At 35.1% G+C, this 27,308-nt stretch overlaps 1 pseudogene; it reads right to left on the bottom strand.

Moving 5' to 3' along the window:
* Nucleotides 1-2,207: 2,207 nt before the first annotated feature.
* Nucleotides 2,208-14,301, bottom strand: LOC149164037 (serine carboxypeptidase 24-like; annotated as a pseudogene).
* Nucleotides 14,302-27,308: the final 13,007 nt, after the last annotated feature.

Raw genomic sequence — 27,308 nt, 5'->3', positions numbered from 1 at the left:
TATTATAAGATTAATATGGCTACCTCAATCATATATATATTCAATTTTAAAGTACCAAAAACTAAAATGCTAAGAATATAGGTTCTAAAAATATTTTTTTAAGACACATTACTTTATATTAAATAATTAAGATAATTTTTTACTTTACAAAATAAATATTATTATTTATTTTAATATGTTAATTTAAGATTTGTTATCACTTATAAGTTTTAATTTGGATTTATTGATTTTGATTTTATTTTTTGTTATTCATTTAAAAAGCTATACAATCTAAAAAAATATGTCATATTTTCAAAATGACATGAATGTTGTTGACCAATATTACATTACTTACTTAAAGTTAATATAACATATAAAGAAAAAATCAAATAATTTTAATTTATATGTTTAATGATTTAATTAGTATTTTGTTTGGGAAAAAATATTTCAACTTGTTTTTAATTGGTTAGAAAGTCATTTTCCTTTAAAGTATTTATAATCCAAAGCTAAAGGAGGAGAGTGGGCTTACCTTTAGTCATGCATTTCAATGTATTTCATAGGTTTGAAAAGGAAGCTATAACTAAGCAAGTTTAACAATATAGTATAATCACTAAGATTTTGGCAGAAACTTTGAAATAAAAATTTCTACAACAATTATAAAAAAAGAGTCAAAATTTATAGAGGGTAGAGGTAGTATTTGGCCATACTTATGTTCCCATCAATATAGATAGATAGCTTAAAACTTCTTTCTGAATTCCCTACCCTGAATAGTTTATTTTATTTTGGTGTTGATATTTTTAGTTTACAATCATATAAGATGACTTTTTGACCCAGAATATATGAATTGTAAACACCTTCCCTTATCCTCTCAATTTGATATGTCCTTTTATAATTACATTTATTAAATATATGTGTTACCTTTTCATGAAATATGTAACTATTTTTAATTTCTCAATGATATAAGATAACTATTTGATCTAGAATATATATGAATTGTAGCACCTCCTGTTATCCTTTCAATTTGTTATTTCTTTTTAATATTACATTTGTTAAATATTTGTGGTGGAATTTCATAAAAAAGACAAATGGTTGAACTTATTGATTAGCTTTACTTAGTTTTCTTGGTTGTCAAATTTCCAAACATTCACTAATTTCTTAAACATGGTTCAAAATCTATCAAATATTAAGTCATATTAAGTTTCTAGGTAATTTTTGTCAAATTTTGAATCATTCTCTTATGTCGTCATATTAAATTTGTTTTTTTTTTCTTTTTTTTTTTTCAGGTCATGTTAAGTTTGCTTGTTTCTTTTTTTCTTCTTTCTTTCTCTTTTTGTTTTTGTTTTTTTGGACTAAAATGGTTATATTGTATTAATTCTAGAAAAGAAATAAGGCCTAAAAGCCTAGATACATAGATCCAAATGAGAAATGCATATTTTCACTTTGTTAAAAATTTTCTTTGAAAAGTGGTGATAATTTGCACTTTAATGGTTGATACAAAAATTCTTTGAAAATTGGTGTAGCATCTATATAATTCTTGTGTACATGTCCTTGTTAGGCCACATTGAATACCATTTAAAATATATCTATCTGTAATTTACAAAGAAAATGTAAAACCTTCCACCCCCACAATTCAGAATTACAATTAACAAAATATCTCAATTTAGTTTAACACTAACTTGCATATTTTTACTTTAATTTAACTATATTTAAACTACCATATTTTTACTTTAATTTAGCTATATTTAAACTACCCTTCATGTACTAATTGAGATGTAGCCTTTTCTAGACAACATTTTAATTAAATTTAGTAAGGATTTTTTAAAAATTAGGTCAAGTTGTAGTATTTTAAATACCTTAAAATTGTTTAATAATTCTGAATTTATTTCTAATATTAAAATCTTCATTAAAACACTAAGTTTAAAATTTTAGGGCTCAAAAATTACCAAATTCAACCCAAAAATATATAATTTTAAGATTCAAAAATTACCAAATTCAAACCAAAAAATATATATAATCTTAAGATTCAAAAATTACGAAATTCAAACCAAACAATATATAGAGAGAAAAATTGTTGCCTCGGTAGACAAGCCCCCGCCCCAATGTGCCGGAGCGTTTCAATCACGAAATTTTATTAAAAAGAAGTTGGATCACCCTATCAGCAAACAACATTAACGAGATTTGATAGAGTCAGCTGTGGGTTGGGACGGTGCTTGGTAAACTGTCACCCATTATGATTGGAAAAGTTTTAACGCCCTTTGACGTTGGAAAAGTGGAACTTCGTGGCCAGCCCCCCTTACGGTTGCGAAGGTAAGACCTTTATATACTTCAGTCTATTAATCAATCCATTGCCAAAAAATAATCAGTAAAACTTTATATCACAGTGAAAGTCGAATGAGCACTGACTTGTTATATATGTGATCATTGATGAAACATCAGAATTTTGTTAAGAATATACCCACCTGATTATTGAGATACCATGGATACCATGAAATTGCAACGGAAAGATTAAGTTGATTAATTGATAACCTTGATGCAGTGACGTACTACAGAGTCAAAGTCGCCGCTGGACAAGACGATACCAACATTTCCATTAACAAATGACAAAACAACTTATTACTCTCAAGTTGCATAGAATAAAAAAGAATCTTATGAAGCTAAAGAAATAGATGCAAAAGTGCATTCTCTCCAAACCTATGCTAAAAGTAATTCAAGGGTACCAGATAGTTTCGGAGATTTTCAGTGAATATGAAACTAGTATTCTGGACTGAAATAATTTGATGGGTGGAGGAAGCACATGTAAACCCAAATTCTAAGCCCTGCTGCAATAAGCTCTTCGTATATAGGAAGAATGGAGAATTCTGAATCCTTCCAATTATTATTATTAACCGTCCGACTGTCATTCAAGATGGAAACTTAACTATAGATTTGTTGAAGGATCATTCATATCAAAATGAAAAATTAGATACCGGACTTGTCTGAATATATTGAGACACACCTGAAACCAGTCCAACTGTAGGGAATATGCGTAGTGTTAGCGTGAAGCGCTGTTTGCACATCAGGGAGATTATAATATATCTCTGCATAGTTTTCAATGCAGCGGTCGTAGCCAGCTATCCTCCTCGCGAACTGTTAAATGCATAAACAAATAGTACTTATCATATGATTCGAGAGCCCGTTACTTAAACTCATTAGATCTAGAATAATAGTTTTAGGATTAGTTGATTTGTACCGATTTCTTCGATCTGGCGAACCTCCCATTCCCTACGGGTTGCGTGCATACTGGGGTATAAATACCATGGAGATCTATGTTAACCATTTCAGTAACGGCATCCTTAAAGTAATTATTACAGGCCCAAGAAATATTCGGTTGCTTGAAATTGCAGTTTTTCATAATGGCATTATAAGTGGCATCCGATATCAAAACATGAGACCACCAGTATTGAATAGTGCCGATATTGTCATAGTAATCGTCTGTGACCCCATTTCCCACCTGGTGCGCAGTACAGGAAAGTCAATTTTAATAAACTTTGAATTAAGCCAAGTACACAAAAAATATCTGTTACTCACCAAGCTGAGAATTAGATGGACTGAAAAACATCGATCTCTGAACGATAATTTTCGCGATTAACACAACAGTATTATATAGAAAGAGCATTACATAAAAAAAATCTCACCCCATCTAGGGTGTAGAGTCCAGAGAAAAATAAGAAATATAAGCTTAAACTACGGATATATACCATAAAACCCTTGAGATTTATGTACGGATTAGAATTCCATTTGTTGTATTCGTACACTTTCTTCGCGAGCTTAGGAACATAGTGCCCTGGGTTCACAGACAAATTCAAAGGTTCTCAATTTATACCATTGTATTTTAATTGTGATTCAGTGTCTATTCCGGTGACCATTGAATTATGATAGGTTTTATGAAAATTGAATCATAATACGTTTTTTTATAATGCGAAAAAGTACAGAAACATTTGATTGGGCTCTGTCCATCAAAATTATGGAATATTTAAAACTATATAACGTAATTAAGTTAAACGATTTCAAACTCTCAATATACTGACCTGCGTAACTCTGCCCCACATATATAAAATTCTCTGTTCTTGTACTGAGGGAATCTCTCGAACCAGTCGATAAGAAAAACCAACGCATCGTCAGCTACCATGGAGGACAGAGAGTGTCAGTATTGTAGTACTATTAATCTGTAAGCCGGAGTATCGAACAAGGTAGTATTTGTATACGAGAATCCCACTCCAGCAGGCGATTCCAGAAAAAGTAAGTTTGCAATTGAGATCGTGATCATGAGAGGCAACCGTACTAATTATTATTCAATAATCAATATAAAAATTGGATATTCAAATTGATGCCATGATATGAGTTAACCATGATATGATTGAAACATGACATACTGTTTCTCTCATGGGAATGTGAAAGAAATTACTTATTCAGATACAATGAAGAACCCTTCTTATGTATGCGGAAAGGCCCGATTTCCTGCGAGGCTCCATAGACCTGCAATCCCACGCATTAAACAATAATCAGCTTTATAATTGAAATGTCGCGAGTTTAATTTTCTCCCACTCAAAACATATTTGCGTATAATGTGAGATACAAAATTTTTTATTAATTTGAAAATGTTTTTGGTTGTATATAGGATTTAATTAATTCATTTTTTTTTTTCAGTTTTCTAATTGCATTGAATTTATGTATGGGTTATCTTCATGGATGCTATAATCCCGGAAAAAGAAAACGCTAGATAAGATATCTATCCATCATATAATAAAAACTGTATTAAATAATATATTAATTCAATATATGATAATAATAAAAAAAAAAAATACATATCGTGAACCACAGTTTAAAAAAATAAAAAAAATACACATATAACTTCAAAACAATCTTAAAAAACACAATATATCATTGACCCTAATACAATTTTTACAAAAAGGTTATTGACTATTATATGGATCTCAGAATTGTACAGACCTCCATTAAGCCACACTGCCAGAGGCAACAAAGATTTTTTACTATTGGCCTCGGTTAAGCAATAGAAGAGAGCCCGTCCTTCCTTCTGATTGACTGTAACATAGCCGGCGTATTGATCGAATGAGACCGGGGGCTGCCCTGGGAGTCTAATTATTTTGTCTGCTGCTGGTCACCTCTGGACAGGTGCAGCACCTGAAGCAGAATTGTCAGGATCCATAATGAACTCCACATCGCTATTTGATATCACAAACAGGAGCGCTTCGGCCATGGATCCGTGAGAATCTGAAAAATAAAACGACATGCCATCCGATTGCAATTATATATAGAGCTGAATGTAGAGTTCGACTATTATTTTTTTTCACCATCTGCAGGTAAGTGAAGTCAACGATGGATTTCCTGTCCTTTTCATGAAGTAGATAACACCCACCCATATATGTCAGCGTCGAAGTAAACGATATACTTTCCACTTGATGGCCATGGTAACTGATGGACACTGGCTGGTGATAGTGATTTATTAATGATTTATTAACTTTTTGTTTAGTTAGTTATAAATAAATTATTAATTTTTATATTAAGTTTATAGTTTATACAGAGATAATGTAATTAAAAAAGTAAAAAAATAAATATAAAAATTAATTTAGATATTTAATTTCTACACTATTTGTATGATGTTGATAAATTTTATGTAAAAATAATATTATTTATATAAAGTTGAAAAACACCTTACAAAAATAGTAAAATTGATGTTATATGATATTTTATTCAGTTGGTATATAAATTTTAAATAAAAATATACTATTAACAAATAAATATTTTGTTGATAAATGCCATGTAAAAATAACATAATTGATGTTATGATATTTTATTCATTTTGTCCTTGATCGGGTGTAAGGTGGAAGTAATCCTATTATGACAAATTCATGACTACACCCTTGGGGTACAAATCCACCACTCTCCACATGCTTGAGGTATATTGTGTGGTGGCTCAATGCATGCATAGTGTAAATACTCTCACATGAGGTGACAACGGTATAGTGTTTTGGTTTTGGCATTTGGTTAGTTGCTTCATGAGAGAAGTTGGTAAGTGTTCTACTCACGGTAGAGGAGTGTAGAAGGGTGGTGCCAAGCTCAATGGAGCCACGCGGATTTACTCGAGGTGGCGCTCTAGTCTCGTCCCTGCATGGGTAAACTCATATGTGATCGCCATTCCTTTATCTCCTTCATGCAATGACTTATCTGCTTGATGGAATTGGGACTGTATGGTTTTGAATTGCCGGGGTTTGTAAGAAAGAGAGGCTCCACACATGTGCATGCGTGTGTTTTCCTACTAAAACAAGTCCATCTATTCGATATGGTCTCTGTGTATGTTTTGTTCGGGATTACCTTATCCAGGATGGGGTTATATGTGGCTTCTCTCTCTATGGTTGGTCTGTGGGTCATCCTTCTGGCTTGGCCTGACATCAATAGGACTTGGGGGTGGGTAGTTTACAGTTTTTCTCCTAGGTTTTGTCTTTCCAAATTTGTTGAGGATGGATCTGGGCTTTTTCTTTGTTTGTTTTGGGGCCAAATTTTTCCTTGGATGCTTTTATGTGGGTTCCATGACCTCTGTCCGTGTAGGAGTCTTCTTGGGCATATCTTTGTGGCTCTGCGATGGTTTGGGTACTGAGTTTATCCCTATGGTATACGTTTTGGTGTTTTCTTCATATCATTCTCTCACTATTATGTTAATGAACTTTGGGTTGTGGCGGTTGTAACTATTTTTTGGTTTGTCGGTTAGGAAGGTATGCAATGGAAGAGAAGGGAGGAAGTCCCTCAAGTTCTTTATTGGAAATGATTGTCTCATGCTTCTTCCTTGGCAGTTGTGTTTCATGCTTCTTTCTGTCACGTAACCGAGCGAGGTTTGTAGTGTCATGTGGAAGTTGGGAGTTTATGGGATCGGGCTACCACTTGTGCATGTAATTTGATTTACCATTTTCTCCACTAAAAACTATAAGCACATGATAATGGCTAGGTCAACAACTGCAAGGGCACCAAGCCCAACCCTGAGGGGTCGAGGCAGAAGAGCCACGGGGCCGAGACAGTAGGGAAACCAAACTCCTTTGGGGGGAAATTGAGGGGTCAAAAACTAGTTCCCAGCATCATAAATGATGTGGCTACAACTTATCACGAATGAACGAATCAGGAAATCTGGTAGTTAATTAAGGAATGGGAGGTAGACTTGAACTGTCACGTTGACTATATGGAAATTGAGGTGGAGGACTAGCAGGCTATGGTGCTTGATCTAGGGTACGCCCGTGGTTGAGTCACTCAATTCAAACAAACCTTTTTCTTGTATTGGTCCATGAAGAGTATCTCGGGAAAGGCTTTTGGAGCAAGTCTTTGTGGGCATGGTAGCAGCAGTGCAGGACTTTCCTAACTATACACAAGAGTTTTCAGAAGCTCCAGTTTCAAATGAAAAAATAGGATGGCTGCCTTCGACGAATAGAAGAACACCTCCCTTGAATTTTCTCACAGATAGAGCTCCCGGGTTCCAATGCTAAGGACCCGGCTCTGGTCGAGTTTGCATTTTCCGAGGGAGCAAAGTAGTATGCAAGTTGGTCTCTCAATTTCCTTTCTCTTTTTGTATGCGGTAAGCTTTTAGTCTTTCAGAATATTGATCATTTTGTTTTTAGGGATGTAGTATTCACGAAAGGAAAAGACATGCAAACTTATCTAGCTTGGTTATAAAGACTTATTAATTTTTGTTATTGGATGGCATATCATGATGTTAGGTGGCCAACAAAGTTAGTTTCCTCCGGGCAAGTTGAGGCCACCAAACTATTATGTTATGTGGATGTAACTTGCTCTTATATTAATGAAAATAGAAGGACCTACAAAGCTTACAAATAATATATATTTCATTCATTCTATGTTTAGTTAGTATATAATAGTTAAAAGAAAAATATACAATAACAAATAAATATTTACTATTAGACATAAATAATATATTTCAATGTCCATCTTAAATAAATTAATCTTATATCATGTTTTTATTTAGAAAAAAACATCAATTATAAGAAAATAATTTAAAGTAGAAAATTTCTTATACTTTTACATATGTAATTTATTGTATTCATTGATATATAACATTTAAAAATATTAATAACAAAAAAAACCTAATATAAATTATAATTAAATGAAATATAGATTACATGTGTGTAATATAATTTAAACGTGTAATATATATATATATATATATATATATATATATATATATATATATATATATATATATATATATATATATATTATATAAAAAAGTAATTATATATAAATATCTACGCATATATATTTTATATTTCCAAATATAATTGACTTAAGTATTAGCATTTTAATGTGTAGAATGTGAATATAAATAAAATATTTCAATATATATTTTAATATTAGTAAAAAAAATTTAATATGGATTATATAAAGAGAGAAAAAATTCTTATTTCATTAGGTTTTTGTTATATATATTTGCAATTCACTCACTTTTTAATATCAAATTGACATCTAACAGTTTAAGTATTAATAACAAACATAATATATAGAGACAAAGGTAAATAAATATGTAATATTTTTTTAAAATTATAACAAAAAAATTATATATAAAGAGAATATTAAAGATATATCTTTTCCATTTGAGAAACTAATTGCACTCAACAACCTTCTCACTTGAATCTTCCCATCATGGTATTCCTTCATCGTAGGCTTTGTACTTTTGAGTCTTTTGCATCTTCATTTTTAACTTTGGCATACTGATCTTGGATATCCACAGTTCACGAGTCGTCAGTTAGAGTCACAAATTCTAATAAAATGACTTCATATTGAGGTCGTGAATCTCAATATGTATACAAACTTCCAAGACACATTCATATTTACCCATACCCAAAAAACAATACGAAATGAGAATATAGGCACAAGCAATCATCTAAAGATGACCATGCATAAGGAAAAATCCTTAAACAAATAACGCAATATCCAATTTTACTATGAGTCCATTAGCAACAACACATAAGATCTTATGAGAGAGTGAGTAAGCATGCTTTTCTTAATTCAATACCATGCTTGTTCAATACCATCATCTAAAGAGACAGGTCCACAACTACAATCATACTTTTCGATTTCCTCTACCAAAAGGAACGCTTCACACAACATTTCTTAGTGTGTAGCCAATGCTTCTTCCAACGGCTTAACATGGGCCACTATCAACAACGTTTTAATCTAATTTGTCTAATATAATAAGATAGAAAAAAACTCTCTCATTACTCAAGGGACTTATCCACAAAGCCATTGGCTCTGATACCAATTTTGGAAACTAAGTGGACACCACAACTTTCTCACTTGAATCTTCCCATCATGTTATTCACTCATCATAGGCTTTGTACTTTTGAGTCATTAACATCTTCATTTTTCACTTTGGAATAATGATAATGGATATCCATGCTTTACCTGTCATCGGCTAGAGTCATGAATTCTAACAAAATGACTTCATATTGACATCTCAAATCTCAACATGTAGACATACTTCCAAGACTTATTTTTGCAACCCTCACCAACGCGGTAACCAATTCTTGTTGAGAAATGGAAACAAGAAATTCCAGTTTAAATTTGTCCTTGAATTTAAATAGTGAATTGAAATCAAATTCTATTCTCATAAAAACTTGTAAATAGTTAATTAAGTTTAATTAACATAATTAGCTTAGGAATTTCGAGTTGGAAGTCTTTCTGAATTCATGCGTATGTTCTCCCCAAATTTTAGGGGTCCGAGATGAGCTTAATTGTGAGTTGTAATTAGATAACTGAGTTTACTGAGTTATGTTCAGTTAAATTAGTTCCAAACTATAGTATACCTAGGGGGGATAATATGGGGTACAAAGGGAGGTACCTAAGGGAATAATGTAATAATGGGATGGACCATAGTAATAAATAAGGTGGTTAACCCGTATCATGTAAGGGACCACAAGTAGTTAATAATAATGTAATGGGCCCATGGTATTAGATAGATGGTATTGAGGGAACCATGGTAATGACTCATGGTATTGTATGTATGAGGCCTATATAGAGGCTAGAGACTCCCCATTGAGAGATGTCAAAGAATTATTATATGAACATGCATATCACTTGAGGAGTGCTCTCCTTCCTTAAGGAGTGAATGTATGGTGTTTCCATACCTTAAGGGTTTGATCAATAAAGTAGCATTTCTATCTATATTCAGACCATATTATTTCTAGGTTTATTTCTATTATCTTATATTTTCAGTTCAGATCTATAATGAGTAGTATCAGAGCTATAGCAAAAACTGTTTGTGGAACTAATAGAGAGTTAACAATCAATTGGTGGGCTAGTACATCCACAAGTGTCACTCTAGTTAGTTGAAGATTCCCTCATTAGAAACTCATGCATGCCGATTCTGAGAAAGACATAGTTGAAATTAGAGTGCAAGGACAGTGTATTACCAGTTGTATGATTTACTGAGTTGTATAGATCATGCATGAAATCATAAAATCAACGTAGATTGGATTACATAGTTTTGGAAGCACTAGATTCCCATTAATATGGATTATTCAACCATAGGAACTACATAAGTAAATAGGGGCTTGGAGAGCGGCATAATAATATGCTAAGGATTTGGCTTGAGCTAGCTTGTGAGCTGAGAGTTGATTATACTTGTGCAAGGATTGTTCTTGTGAGAACAAGCATTGTATACTCATATTGGATTTCTAATTTAATGCAATATAGATAGTAGGGGTTTTAAGCTGTGGATTTCCCCAGATACATATTTTCTTATGTGTCATTGATTTATCTTCTTCTTGTCAATATTGTTCTCATCAATCTATTGGCTTCCACTAGTTGAAAGTAGAAGTAGATTCTTGTCGTGTGCTTTAGTAAATTGCATGAGCTTGTGAATATACAAGATTTTCTACATGGTATCGAAGTGGAAGAAAATATACTAGAGGAGATTTCCAAGTCTTGAGTTTTGGGTTAAATGTGAAATTTGAATTTGCAAAACATACTTCAGGATCGCCAGATGGTCTTCTACAGTTTGCAACTCAAGTATGCCTTGGAAGGAAGCTTGAATTTTATAGCCTGGAGGGACATAATCGAGGTTGTGTTGGAGGATAATGGCTTGAAAGAATTCATTGATCAAGACATTCCTAAGCCGAAAACATCGGATGCACAAAATATGGCCGAATGGAGGAAGTGTGTGGTGAAGGCAAGGCGGATAATCCTTGGGGGAGTTCGAGACGACATTGTCTCGACTCTCCATGGAAAGGAAACTCCGTATACTATGTGGAAAGAATTAACAGACTTTTATCAGAACACCAATGACCAAGGGAAATTGGAAGTAAAGGAAAAACTTTGAAACATCAAAATGGAGAAAGGCGAGACTATTCCAAAATACTTGACAAAGTTCAATAAATATCATGATGAACTTGGAAGTGTTGGAATCATGGTTGTCGAGGACGATATGGTGAATATTCCTCTTGTAGGACTCCAAAAGGGTTGGCATAGTTATCAGGACTCTCTCAATGGTCAGGAGAAGCTACCATATTGGGAATGATTGTCATTGGATTTGATGCAAGAGGAGATTAGGAGGAACACAAGGGATCACCCTTCATCAAAGGTTGGCGATGAAGAGAATTGTTCCTTAGTGATTAGGGAGAAGAAGGGGAAATGGAAAGCTTCCCATTCCAAATTGGATTCTTATCATGGTGGTAAGAAGAAAGACATGTTGAAAGATAAGTGCTTTCATTGTCATGAGCTAGTCCATTTTGCTACAAATTGTCCACTCAAGAAGTCCAAGAAGAAGCCCTCACGAGGAGCGGCCAGTGAGGCTTTGGCTTCTCAATTCGAATTGGACTTTTCCCTCATTGCATGCATTGTGTCATTAAGTATGGGAGGTTTATGGTACTTAAACAGTGGAGCTTCATTCCACATGACTGGCGACAAGGAGTTATTCAGTGACCTGGAGGAGAAAGATCTCGAGATACTATCATGATGCATATCATGATGGGTGATGACACTAAGTATAGTGCTACTGGATTGGGCACGATTACTTTTCACAGGGAGCATGGCGCTCCACTCACTTTGAAGAATGTTATGTATGTGCCTGGGCTGAAGAAAAACTTGGTATCCAAATCCATGCTTAAGGATAGAGGCTATAATATGATCTTCTTCAAAGGAAAGTTGTTCCTTTGACACATAGCCATGGGTCAAGTAAAGAAGATAGGGATTCAGGTGAACTATCTCTATAAATTGGAGGTAGAGGAGTGCGTTTCTTTGAGTACAAAAGCATAGATGGCGTAGAACCGAGATATTGGCGAGTTGTGGCACATGCGATTAGGCCACTTACATCATGGGGCTTTGAAGATCATGCATCAGATCTCTATTGTTTTTCCCAAAGGTGCACTAGAGAAATTTGATACATGCAAGGGCTATACAATGGGTAAATACACGAAGTCTTCCTTTCACGACAGAGACAAGCGAGCATAGTCTATTCTAGAGTGAGTCCATTTAGATGTGTGTGGACCATTCTTGACAGCATCCACAGGCAAACTCATGTATTATGTTATATTTGTTGATGACTTTTCTGATAAATGCTGGATATTTTTCATGTAGAAGAAGGATCAAACATTCAAATTTTTTTGTGAATTTAAAGCATTGGTTGAGAACGATTCGGGCAAGAAACATAATTATCGATCAAACAAGAAAATGAACCGGTACCCATTTTTTTAAGGTAGCAAAAAATCACCAGATCTTGAAAAGTGGTGATGCGAGAATACACTTTTTTTCTAGCATATTTTTGACACTTTAAATTTTCTTATGTATCAAGTATGAACATTTTTTTTTTTACGTTAGTGATTTTCATGCTGATTTTGAAAAGTGTTGATGCATCATCAACATATCTTTTTAAATGTTAGTGGTTTTCAGGCTGATTTTGAAAAATGTTGATGCGCCATCAGCACATTTTTTTAGAGAGCTTATTTTTGACACTTTAAAGTTTTTTATGTATCAAGTGTGAACATTTTCTTTTGTTAGTGATTTTCATCTTCATTTTCAAAAGTACTAATGAGCATCAACCCTTTTTGTTTAGAGGGCTTAGCTTTCACACTTTAAATTTTCTAATGAGTTAAGTGTGGATAATTTTTTTTAAATGTTGGTGATTTTCATCTTAGTAAAAAAAATGACAAAAGGAAGTCAAATACAAAAAAATATATAGAAAAAGAAAAAAGAAAAAAAGAAAAAACCAAAGTTAACTTGTAAAAATAAAAAACAATTGAATAAAAAATTAATAGAAAACAACAAAAAATAAATAAAAAAATAAAAAATAAAAAAAAATGAAATTTTTCAACAAAAAAATAAAGAAAAACAAATTTAACTTCAAAAATAAAATCTTAAAAAAAAATTAAGTTAAAAAAAACAAATAAAAAATAAAAACCTCATTAGAAAAAAAACTTAAAATAATTAGCAAAAAAATTTAAACAAAAAAATTAAGAAAAAAAAATCAATTAAAATAAGAAATTAAAAAATCTTTATATTAAATAATTTAAATAAACAAAATTAAAAATAAAATAAAATAAAATAAAAATTTAAGAATTATCTTTTGAAATTAAAATTATAAAAATAAAGAAATAACATAAAATAAAACTAAAAGAAAATAACAAAAAAAATAGAAAAACTTAAAAAAAAAAAACAAAACAAAAAAAAAACAAAACAAAAAAAAAAACAAAACAAAAAAACAAAAAACAAAATTAAGAGATAGAATAAAAGAAAGTTAAAATAAAATAACAAAAAATAAAAATTAAATTAAAAAAAAAAATTCTAAACAATTAAAAAAAAACAAAAAAATTTAAAATAAATAAAAATTAAAACATTAAAAAGAAAAATTAAATTAAAAAAAAAAAAAATAATAATAAAATTACCCTCTCCCTCCACCGACCACAGCCCACTCCCTCTCCCCTTCACCACCATAGCCCCACTCCTGCCGTCTCGTCGCCTGCTCGTGCCCTCTCCACTCCACCCGCTCCCTCCACCAGCTTGGTCGCTCCCTCCCTCACCCTTGGCCCCCCTCCTCTCCCTCACCCCCCGGCCCGACCGAGCCCGCAGCAAATAGCTAAAAGGCCACTGGCTGGGGGCCGGAACCATCGGGGCCAGGTTGAGTGTAGCCCCCCTCGCAGTAGGCCGATTCCGATAATCGGCCTGCGGCCTCTTCGCCGCTGGCTGGAGGCCTGGGCAAGGGCGCCCTGAGCGGAGCCCTCCGCTCGTAGTAGGCCAATTCTGGGAATCGTCTTGTGGCCTCTTGGGCATTGGATGGGGGCTCGGGCAGGCGGTGGAGCCCTCCCGGTATGTGGTGCAATCTTCCAAGCCATATATTGTATGAATCGATGATCATAATTTTCATGTTTAACTATATTCATTTTTATATATATAATAATCTCACTAATCATCATTATCATTGTTCTATTCTGGTTAAAGCAAAGACTATATCATTATCATTGTTCTGTTTAGGTCAAAGCAAAGACTATAACCTAGATCCATAAGGAAGTCAAGCCTTGTAAGATTTTTGAGATACACAGATCTAGATCTGCAAAACAATAAACAAGCTTGCAAGAGAAGGAAGGAAGCGAGCAAGAATTGAGAAAAGAATGAAAATTGATTCTACAATATTAGTTTTAGAATAAATACATAAAAGCAACTAAGTTAAGCTTAGTTGTACATGCAATAACTAAAGCTAACTAAAGCTAAGTGTGATTTATCTTATGTTAACGTGTACATGTGCCACATGCAAGCAATAAGTTAACTGGAGCTAATCTAGGTGCATGTACACCAACACAGCTAGTCTAAGTGCATGTACACCAACACCCCCCCTTAAGCATAACTTAGGTGAGTGTGATGCACAATGAATGAGTCCCGGCAACACGACCATTTTAGGTACCCATATACAATGCATAAAAAAGGAGGAAAGAGGGAAAACCTAGTGGGAAGAAAGCCCCCCCTCAAATATAATGCAAAAGTAGAGAAAATACAACTGCTAGGCAATCGTGTCCTTCACCCCGAGACGATCTCGCAGGAATCGAAACTTCTGCTCAGTGAAAGTCTTGGTGAAGATGTCAGCAATCTGCTCGGAACTAGGACAGTACTGAAGATCGATGATCCCATCATGCATGAGTTCTCTAATGAAGTGCATGTGGATCTCGATGTGTTTGGTACGCTGTCGCTGCACTCGATCTCTGCAAAACTTTAGCATACTTTGATTATCGCACCAGATGAGAGTTGGATGATGGACACTAATCCCAAGCTCAGATAGGAAATGTTGTAGCCAAATTTCCTGAATAGTGGCATTGACTGCTCCTCTATACTCGGCCTCTGCTGATGATAAAGCAATGGCAGTCTGCTTCTTACTTGACCAACAAATTGGACCAGATCCTAAACTAAGTACATAACCGGAAGTAGACTTGCGATCAATGGTGTCGCCAGCCCAGTCTGAATCTGTGAACCTGATGAGATTCAAAGAACAATTGGCTGCATAATGAATCCCATAGGTGATTGTCCCCTGGACATATCGAAGGATGTGCTTCGCAGCATTCCAGTGTAACTCATGTGGCTCCTCATGTATCTGGAAACTGCTCCGACAGCATAGGAGAGATCAGGACGGGAGTGAGTGAGATAAAGAAGACTTCCCACAAGCTGGCGATACAATGTGCAATCAACCTATGGTGTGTCTTTGCCATTCACAAGCTTTATCCGTGATAAGAAAGGTGTGGCTGTTGGCTTGCAGTCACTCATGTGAAATCGTGCCAAAAGATCTCTGGCATATTTTGGTTGAGAAATGGTAATGCTAGAATCACGCTGATGGATCTCTAGTCCAAGGAAGAAATTTAGCAAGCCCATGTCTCTCATAGAAAACCGCTTATGCAATGCAGTTTTGATGTTAGTAATGACAGAAGCTGAGCTACCCGTTATCAAAAGATCATCTACGTAGAGTACTATGATCAACAAGGAGTCAATTTTCTTCAGAAAATAAACATTGGAATCAGATTTGCAGCGTACAAAATTTTGAGATAACAAATAAGAATCCATCTTTGCATACCATGCTCTAGGTGCCTGCTTGAGGCCATAGAGAGACTTCTTTAGTTTGCATACCAAAGATGAATTCTGCATGTATCTCGGTGGCTGCTCCATGTAGATTTCCTCCTCGAGATCACCATGAAGAAAGGCACTCTTCACATCCATATGATGCACCTCCCATCCTCTTGTTGCTGCAATGGAGAGAACTAGTCGAATGGAATCCATTTTTTCCACTGGAGCAAAAGTCTCATCATAGTCAACACCATGTACTTGCTGAAAACCTTTTGCTACCAATCGTGCCTTATATCGACTAACTTGGCCATTTGATGCTTTCTTGGTCCGGTAATCCCACTTGCATCTCACAAGTTTGCGATTTGAAGTTAGCGGAACCAAATCCCAAGTCTGGTTCTCAATGAGAGAGTTATATTCCTCATCCATGGCAGCTTCCCATTCAGGATGCCCATTTGCTTCTGCATAAGTTTGTGGATCAGATCCATGCATCATATAAGCATGCATGGGCATGGATGGCTCCATAGCTAAGAGTGCTTGCGGATCTTTCTCAAATAGAGGGATAGAGGCAGGATCATCAAGGATATCACTCATGCTGCGCCATTTTTGTGTTGAAGGTGGTCGAGAATCTTCCGAACTACATGCAGAAGTATTATCTCGATGTTCAACAACTTGTGGTCTAACAGGGGTCACATGAAAAGACTCATCTTCATCAGAATGCTGGTCTGAAGTTTCATCTGCATACTCATCAATGAGTGGTGATGAAAATTTGGTAACAAGTTCATCTACTGGTGCATGCGAAATATCTTCGTCAAACTTTACACTCCTTTCAATAAAGAGCTCTTCAGTGTGGATATCAAGCAACTGTACCCTTTGACTTCATCAGAATATCCAACAAACATGCATGCTTTTCTTTGAGGCTCCAAAGCCTTTCTCTTCTCTGGAGGAATGCGGGCCCATGCTCAAGATCCAAAAATGCGGAAATGACTAACTTCAGGTTGCATGCCAGTCCAAGCCTCAAAAGGTGTTTTTCCAGTAACAAATTTATGAGGAGATCTGTTCTGGATGTATGAGGCACAATTAATAGCTTCGGCCCACAATTTCGACGGAAGAGATCTTGCATGCAACATGCAATTAGCCATCTCTTTCAAAGATCGATTTTTCCTTTCAGCCACGCCATTTTGCTGTGGAGTGTAAGGAACTGTATGCTGCAACTGTATGCCTGCTTCATCACAAAGATTATTGATATCTTTGTTGACATATTCTGTCCCATTATCTGTGCGGAGTATTTTGATGCGTTTTGCAGACTGATTTTCCGCATGCGCTTTGAAAATCTTTAGATGCTGAAAAACTTCAGACTTGAGTTTCAAGAAGTAAACCCAAGTGAATCTCATGTAATCACCTATAAATGACAACACATATCTTGCTTTGCTCATTGAAAGCACCGGAAATGGACCCATGAGATCACTGTGTACATGTTACAAAGGTGAAGAGGCTCTCCATGCATGCCCCTTGAATTTTTCTTGTGGATGCTTTCCAAGAACACATCCATTACAAACACCATCTGAAAATTCAATGGTTGGCAATCCTTTGACCATCCCTTGCTTACTAAGCTGTTGCATATATCTGAAATTCAAGTGCCCAAATCTCTCGTGCCAAATCCTACTTTCTCCATTTGCATGCGTAAGTAGCAAAATAGAATCTGATTGAGGAACAAAATCAGAAAATGTATACAGACAAGATTGATCATTTACCTTGCCAGATGAAATCTTCAAATTGGTTTGCATGTCATAAATGCTCACGGAATTTGGGGTAAATTCCACTTTCCTTCCACTGCCTGTGTGTGTCATCTGATACACTGAGAGAAGATTCACAGAAAGCCTTGGAGTATGCAAGACATTTTCAAAACTTCCATCTTCGAATTGCACTCTTCCTTGTCCAGTTGCTGCAACTGCAGAATTATCCCCCATGAGAATGGGAGGACCTGAGTATGCATGTAGAGAAGAAAAGGATTCCTTTGAAGAAGCCATATGATGTGAAGCTCCTGAATCGATGATCCATTCTTGTGGTGCAGAATGAAGAGCAATCAAAGCATGCCCGTTACCTCTTGGATCTGCTGCTTTTTCTCCAGACTTCTTCTTAGCATTCTCAGGAATGTGGTCTCCAAGATTGTGTTGCTGGAGTGTCTGCGCCATAAGATCTATAGTCTTCTTCATGCATGCAGATTCAGGATGAAAACCACAGTGGCAATAATTGCACATTGATTGCCCTTTCATTCCTTTCCTTTCCTTTGAGCCAAATGATCCATCAGGGGGTTTGGGATGTCCTCCCTTTCTTGGATCAGGATCCTTCTTCCCTTTTCCTTTCTGATGGTCTTTGGAATTTTCCTTTCCTTTTGCATGCACAGTAAGTGCATGCGCTTTGGAATTTTTAAGTGTGCCCATTTTGATGAGCTTATCTTGCTCATGCATCAAAGACTGAATAAAAGAATCCAATGAGGGCATCTTCCAAGCTGCACCAGTTGCAGATCTGACTGTGTGGAATGTAGAGACGAATATTGCATACTATGGACCAAGTTTTGATAAAATGGAAAGAATCAACTGATTTTCTTGCTTGGATTTGTCGATCCCGCATCCTTTCAGCTGAACCAACAAGGCTTTATACCTTGTGAAAAAATCTTGAATGTTCTCAAAGTTTCTCGGATCTAATGAGTTTAACTCATTTTCAAGAATGTGACCTTGCATTTCATCCTGTTTTCCAAACAATCCTTCCAAAATTTTCCATACTTCATTTGGAGTTGAACATGATTCAACATGAAATAGCAGTTCCGGAGAAATAGATAAACATAGGATGCCGAAGGCCTCGTCCATGCGATTGAAATATCTTGTTTTCTCCATTGCCGATGTTGGTTCAACTTCCGTTTCCAAGACTTGATAGTTACAATCCAATGCAAAGTAACTACTTCGATCCAGCAGATAACAAAATGACGAGACCATGGTTGGGGCATGGCGATAATGATTGGAGAGGTATCAAAACATCAAGGCCTGCACAAAATTTGCGATCCTCCTCTAGACCGCAAGTCATCCGCTTCAGCCGATCATGTCCACATCCAATCCAATTTGAATCCTAATTCTGCATATAAAGCTCCTTTTGCACATCAGGCCGCAACTGCTTCTGCTTCGAATGAACATCTTTTGCCTTATGGAAAATTGAGTTCCAAAATATTTTCAGACCCCCTCCCTTTCCAAACACCAAAAGTGCATTAGTATTCAAAGAGGAGAAGCCCTTGTTGCCTCTAGGTGTAAAAAGGTCATTGATATCATTCCACGGTGTTGCACCTAGAGAAGTTGTTGCTGGCTCGGCCAGGTGCATTAAAAAGTTCATTGATATCATCCAAGCTGAGTGCTAAATTAAAACAAGAAGTACTAGATCAGATGGTCCAAGCACCTGAGTCTATACTTCTAATTCTTTTACTCATCCAACAGAAGATCAAGAGTGCATTAAGGCTAGCCAAAAATTAACAGCCGATGATCTTAAACACAAGACAATAGCATTGCTGGAAGAGTACTTCAATGTGAGAGACCTGTGCGAAGCAACACAATGCGTTCAATATTTCGAAAAGCCAGGCTACCATGCATAGTTGTTGTTCAAAGCAATCTCCATGGCTTAGAGAAGAGGGAAATACACGTTAAACTCGTGGGTGATCTTATCGACCGTCTCTTCTCGCACCAAACCATGTCAAACTCTGATATTCAAAATGCTTTTCTCCTAATTGTGGAGCAATATGATGACTTTGCAATAGATGTTCCTCTAGTGCCAAAATATATCGGAAGATTATTTTGGAAATCTGCGTTGAATGGCGATGTAGATCTAAAACTATTATATGATGTCCTCACAAAAGTACAAGAAGAAGATATTGAAGGTAGGAAAAAGATCTTGGCTACCACTCTTAACACCATAGAATCAGATCCAAAAGGAAATCAGTTTTTGTCTAACCAAAAGGCTGAGCTCTCCTGGTGTGAAAATCTCGTGGAAGAAGTAGCAAAAGAATGAGTTCTACATCAATTTTTGAAGCTTGTAGAAGAAGAATATGAATGACTATTATCCTTTTCCAATGTCATGTCTCCGCAAAAGTGTCTAATTTCAGAGTATTAAATAAAAAATCTTTACTTAAAAGTATTAAATCATATATAATCAAGTATCATCATTTTTCCAAATATGTTAACCTTCCGATAAGAAACAAAAAAACAAATAGAAAGAGAAAGGTATAACTTAAAACTTCGATCAGCAATAAGGTATAACATGCATGTATAAATAAGTTGGGATTTTCTCACCAAGATTCAAATCCTAAGAAATCACTTCAAGACTTATTTCTCTGTGTATTAGTATCTTGAATATTTTTACACATTGCAGAGTAGTAACTAAATCTATTTACACATTGTGAAGTGGTAACATCAATATCAATAAGAATGGTATAGAACATAAAAAAAAAATTGGTATATTTATGATATCGTAATTTTTATTATAAATGGGTTTATCTCTTATAGTTAGAAGGAATTTGGTATCATCCCTATTAAGATTGTTATAAGCTTTAATGTAATGGCTTGCAACCTTAGTTCTCTAAATCTCTTTACACATTGTGAAATGATCACATCGATTAAAAATGGTGTAGAGCATCCAAAAACTTGGTGTATTTATGATATATGTACATCAATTAAATATGCACCAGATGTACCAACAAATGTTTATTAAGTCGCTATTTTTGTTTTATAGATCACATTAAGGCTCGAATACATACAAAACAAATTGCTCTAATACAATTAATTGAGATTTTTTTATAATTTACAATGAGATTTTTTTTGTTGTAATTTTTATTTATTTTACTCTTTTTTTTTTTTACATGGTATGGTTAATTTTTTTTACATTTTATAGTTTTTTATGCCATTATTATATATTTTTTATATTTGATTTCTTTTGTCATGTTTTATTACTTGTTATTATTTTTTATTTTTATTTTTCTCAATATTTGAATTTTTGTTTATATATATATATATATTTATACCTATATATATACCTATATATCTATATATCTATATATATATATATATATATATATATATATATATATATATATATTATATTTGTATGGTCCGTGTCAATGCTTGTCTAACAACCCGATCCCATTATGTGAAATTTGATAATTGATTTTAAATTTTTCGTTATAATTAAACGAATCTACCCCACAATGTGTTAATTTCATGGTTGGTCTTTACGTTTTCATTAGAATGGGTTGAGCTCACCTACACTACGTGTCAATTTGATAGTTGATTTTTTTTATTATTTTTTTTTAATGTCTCAAGTTGTCTTAGGCTAAGACTTTAAAATCACTATACATTTAACATTTAAAAAAATCCTTGTTGGTATAATAACTCTTTCATTCACGAGTTCATTTTTAAAGTTTTTTTAGTCATACATTTTTCCATAATGTCATGCTTGAAATATTTTGAAAACTTAAGATTGTTTTGTAGTCATAATCTTTGGTTTTAATTCCATGGTTGAAAAATTGTCAATATTTTAATGATTTTCTAAGTCATGATATTTTATCTTTAATGTTCTCGTTGAAAACAATTATAAATATTTTTTCTTAGCACCATGCTTGAAAATTGTTGGAATTTTAAGGTTTTTCAAAGCAGTGATATTTTAAATTTAATGTCATGCTTAAAAATCGTTGGAATTTTAAGGCTTTTCAAAGACGTGATATTTTATCATTAATGTCATGCTTGAAAATCATTGGACATTTAAAGTTTTTCAGAGTCATGATATTTTACTTTTAGTGTCATTATTAAAAAATGTTAAAAATGTACCCTGAAAAAAAGACGTTATTCTGGTATCAACACTTTTCAATTTCAAGGTGTTTTTTGCAACAACAAAAATGGCTTTTATTGTTTTTTACTGTTATTTTCAAAAATACTAAAAATTTACCTGAAAAAATGGTGATGCAAAATCAACACTTTTTATTTTTTAGTTTCTTTTTCATGGTTTTTTGGGATTTTTGGGCTCGAGTACCTGTATTAAGGTAAGAGTTCCTATTTGATTGGTAACTATGTTAAGAAGGTTAAAGCTCTATTTAGTGATAACGGTAGTGAGTATGTCTCAAAGGTGTTTAAGAACTTTTGTGCAGGGGAAGGGATTAAACGATATTTGACGACACCCCATAACCCTCAGCAGAATGGGGTGGCCGAGAGGAAGAATATAAGCATAGTGGGGGCAGCGAGGGCAATGTTGCATGATCGGGGCCTACAACTACACTTGTGGGCTGAGGCATGCAACACAATTTTTTATGTTCAGAACCATAACCCATATCGAATACTTGAGTTGAAGACACCAGAGGAGGCTTATTCCGGTAGGAGGCCAGATGTTAGTCACTTCAAGATTTTTTGGTCATCGGTATATGGCCATGTGACCAAACATGCACAGAAGAAGCTTGAGTTGACAACAAAGTTGGGGATATTTGTGGGGTATACTAATACACCTCACAACTATCGGGTGTACTTGCCGACTAGTAGGATGATAGTGGTTCATAGGGATGTCAGATTCGATGAGGAGAAGGTCATGTGAGTTTCCCTTGAGAGGGAGCTTTAGCTACATGCGGTTGAGGAGATTTTGTCTCCTAAGTTTGAGGAGCCTCAGATTGATGTGAAGAAGCCACATGCAGACGATCCAGGAGTGGAGACATCCACTCAGGCAAAGTCTTCTAGAGATGGGATAAAGCACATGAGAGAGGTGGACAGATTGTTGTCAGATTCTAGAGATAATGTGGGAGCACCAACATCACAATGTAGATAGAGGAGGTCACCTGACAGCTACACTAGATACATGCCTCTTATGAGTGGATGTGTTGTGATAGAGCCATGTTCCTTTGTGGAAGAAGTGCAGCAGTTGATTTGGGTTGATGCTATGGTGGAGGAGTATGACTCCATAGTTTATAACAATGTTTGGGATGTGGTCCTGAGACTAAAGGATAAGTCTATACTAAGCTCCCATTGGATTTACAAGGTAAAGAAAGATGCAGATGGTAGTGTGGAGAAGCATAAGGCAAGATTTGTGGCTCGTGGCCTTTCATAGGTACAGGGGACTGACTATGATGATACCTTTACTCTTGTGGCAAGGTACTCATCACTCAGATCTATATTAGCACCTATCAGCATGGATGGGTTGGAAGATACATCATATGGATGTGAAAACAACTTTCCTTAATGGCACAATTGAGGAAGAGGTGTACATAGAGTAGCCTAAAGGTTTTGAAACCTTAGACCATGAGTCACATGGGTGTCAGCTAAAGAGAGTGTTGTATGGGCTGAAGAAAGCCTGTCGTGCTTGGTACACCATGATAGATAACTAGTTAACTGGGTTGGGCTTCATGAAGAGTGAAGCGGATGCGAACCTGTGCCACATAGTGGTAGAAGGTAAACTACTGGTAATTGTACTTTATGTTGAAGATCTCATATTGATAGGTGATGACCAATTCATCAATTATTGCAAGGAGGACTTTGTAAGAGAGTTTGATATGAAGGAATTGGGGCTCATGCATTAATTTCTAGGCATGGAAGTATTGTAGGGTGGTGGGGATTTGTTTGTGTCTCAAGGCAAGTATGACAATGAGATACTTAGGAGGTTTCACATGGAGAGTTGCAATCCTATGGAGACTCATCTACTTGGTAACTGGAGGAAGGAGGATGCTACTGGAGGGAAGTAATAGAAGCTACTATTTATAGGAAGCTTGTGGGTTCACTCATGTACTTGGTGAACACATGACCGATATGTGTTATGCAGTTAGTCAACTTAGTCAAGTGATGGTTAGGCCTACCAAGATGTATTGGAAAGTAGAAAAGCACGTGTTGAGATACCTCAAGGGCACATCTTTGTTTGGATTATGGTGAAAAATGACAGAGGGAGTGAAGCTTCAAGGCTTCACCGATGCATATTCGGCAGGGATTCTATCCGATTGGAAAATCACATCAAGAGGGATTTTCTGTGTTGGGTCAGCAACAGTTTCTTAGTACACTAGAAAACAGAGATTGGTTACACTCAATTCGGCAAAGGTAGAGTACATGGCTACGATCCAGGAAGTATGTGAGTCCATCTGGATGAGGAATATCTTCGTTGGTTTGTTTGGTCAGCAGATGGATCCAACTGTGATTTATTGTGATAATCATAGTTGTATCAAACTCTCTCAAAATCTAGATTTTCATGATGGGTCCAAGCACATTGATATCTGATATCACCGTCTTAGAGATTTTGTATTGAGGCAAATCATGTTGTTAGAGTATATTACAGTGGAGGAGATAGATGCTGACATTTTGAAAAAGTCATTGTCAAGATGTAAATTCGAGTTTCACAGAGACATGATCGAGGTAACTGATAATCCCTTTCTTGTTGAGAGGGAATGTTGAGAAATGGAAACAAGAAATTCCACTTTAAATTTGTCCTTGAATTTAAGCTATGAATTAAAATCAAATTATATTCTCATCGCAACTTGTAAATAGTTAATTAAGTTTAATTAACTTAATTAGGTTAGGAATTTAGGGTTGCAAGTATTTTTGAAGTCATGTATATGTTCTCCCTAAGTTTTAGGGGTCGAAGATGAGTTTAATTGTCAGTTGTCATTAGATACTCAGTTTACTAAGTTATGTTCAGTTAAATTAGTTCCAAAATATTTTTAGAACTAATAGAGAGTTAAGAATTGGTGCACTAGTGCATCCACAAGTGTCACTCTAGTTATCTAAAGATTCCCTCATCAGAAACGCATGCATGTCGATTCTAAGAATCGCCGAGTTGAGACTATAGTGCAGGGATAGTGCTCTCAATTGTATGATTTACTAAGTTGTATAGATCATGCATGAAATCAGGAAATCAACCTAGATTGGATTGCGCAATTTTGGAAGCAATGGATTCCCATTAATATGGGCTATTTAACCATAGGAATTGCAGAAGGAAATAGGGGTCTGGAAAGCTGCAGAATAGGCTAATAATTTGTATTGAGATAGCTTGTGAGCTGAGAGTTGATTATACTTGTGTAGGGATTGTTCTTGTGAGAACAAGAATTTTATTCTCATCTTGGATTTCTAATTTAATGCAATACATATAGTAGGGCTTTTGAGCAGTGGTTTTCCCTACATAGATCTTGTGTTATGTGCCATTGATTTATATTCTTCTTGGTCATATTCTTTTCATCAATCTATTGGATTACGCTAGTTGAAATTAGAAGTAGATTCTTGTCCCATGCTTTAGTAAATTCCATGATCTCATGACTATACAATATTTTCTATAGTTATGTGTTGTTCGCCTTTATTGAGACACAATAGAAGTGTCTCTTTGATTTGGCTCGGCAACACTTGATCGCATGACCAATGTAACAACCACGGAAAAAAAAATCCATGTAATAAACTTAATAAAGGAAAAATAATAACCAAGGTCAAGGGACACGTATTCCAAGCTTAATGTTGGGAAATAACATAAGTGATGGGGATCACTTGTGATTAGTTCATGGCTATGGAAATTGGAAAAGGAAATGGAAAAGGATTTGGAAAGGCATGAGGCATTTATTTGGCATTTTATTTATGAAAATAATGGAAATTAGGAGAAAAGGAAGGTGAAAGGCCATAGGTTGCATGTGAGGAGGAAAATGAAGGAAAATAATGGAAAATTGAAGAAATCAGAGGCCTCATTAATAAAAAATATTTTTAGGATCAATTTGTAGCTTTTGTTAGTTCTATTTTGGAGCTCTCATTTTCTACTCTCTCTCTCTCATACTCTTGGACATTGATATTTTTCTTGGAGCACTCTTGCAGGAGTGTCACATAGTTATGATTTGGAGCAAGAAGGAAAAGAAAGAGATAGAAAGTGCAAGAGGACATTGGGATCAATAACTACAACAGGTTTTTCTTGAAGGTACCGAGTTGCATGTATGATTTCCTTCGTAGTTTTGACATGCACGCCACATGCATGTGGTTTCTTGGTTATGATCTATCATTGGCATGGAGGATTGTCTAGATTGACAGTGCATTTTCCTAGCCTTACCATTCCCTAGGTAACCATGGTGTTGTGGGTGTATTTCCTTTTTTTTCTGGTTGGTTCTCATGTTCCTTATTGTAAGATCCCAAACGTAAAAAAAAATTAATAGATCTAGAACATTTTAGTGTTCTAAATAAAAGGCTTTCAAAAAGAAACAACAACACAAAAGGGATCTGGAATTACAACCCTTTAATTATATTATAAACTAAAGAAAATAGTATGCACCCATACATAAATATCAAAATCTTGTAATGGCATGCACAAGTGCTCATTAAAACACTAATATAATAAATTGAAACACATTTTTGAATCCTAACTAGGTCCACCATACAAGTTCATTGAAGGGTTTGTCCTCAAATCAAATTTTAACTGGCCATGCCAACTTCTCAAAAATAGAATAAGATAGACAACTAAGGATCATCCAAATTCTTAGTTCCTATCCCCTTGAATATGCTTGATGGATACTCTAGAAATTTTATTTTATTGTTTTCCCTCAAAAAATGAAGGCAAATACCATGGTAAATACCATGGGAATATTTTTTCCACTTTCACTATATCAAGAAAAAGGAATATTACAAATCATCCCACCCAAATATTGGTTGATCTCAAGCAATTCACTTCAATCCACAACAGAAGAATTTGTACATTAATACCAAGACCCCAAACAACCCAATGTCTCATTTCATGCCTCCATGATAAATGATCGTGAATGGGTCCTTTGATACCTATATTCCAAACAATCCTCTGGCCAATCCTACCCTCAATAGATTCACCTGGATCCCAATGTTGCCTTAGTCCCAGGACGTGTTGGTTATTAGACCATTTGAACCCTCCTTCATGGCCCATTCATAAGGGCCCAAGCTACAATATTCCCTTGGCTAAGGGTACCCTCCTAGGAATAATCCCGTTGATAAAGTTCCAACTCATAATCTCTCACCAATCCATCCCGTGGGAAGGATGTAATGCAAGAATTCCTGCACATGGGATAAGCCTACTATGTTGATGTTGCTTGATGCTCAGCTCATGTTGCTCCACTCAGTCACCTAACATGATCCATTTGGAGAGCTCTTCTTTTCTCTCCCTAATGTATAAAGGTGGGTTGGTAGTGGTGCGAGCCTTATCTATGTACTCTTGTAGAGGGATACTCTAGAACTCCCAACTGT

This window comes from Pinus tabuliformis, chromosome 5_1 (genome assembly GCF_031772625.1).
Source record: "Pinus tabuliformis cultivar Carrire ecotype Pingquan chromosome 5_1, CPIR1, whole genome shotgun sequence".
NCBI classification, from domain to species: Eukaryota; Viridiplantae; Streptophyta; class Pinopsida; order Pinales; family Pinaceae; genus Pinus; species Pinus tabuliformis.
Note: the sequence above shows the minus strand (reverse complement) of the source record. Positions and strands in the feature narration are given on the sequence as shown.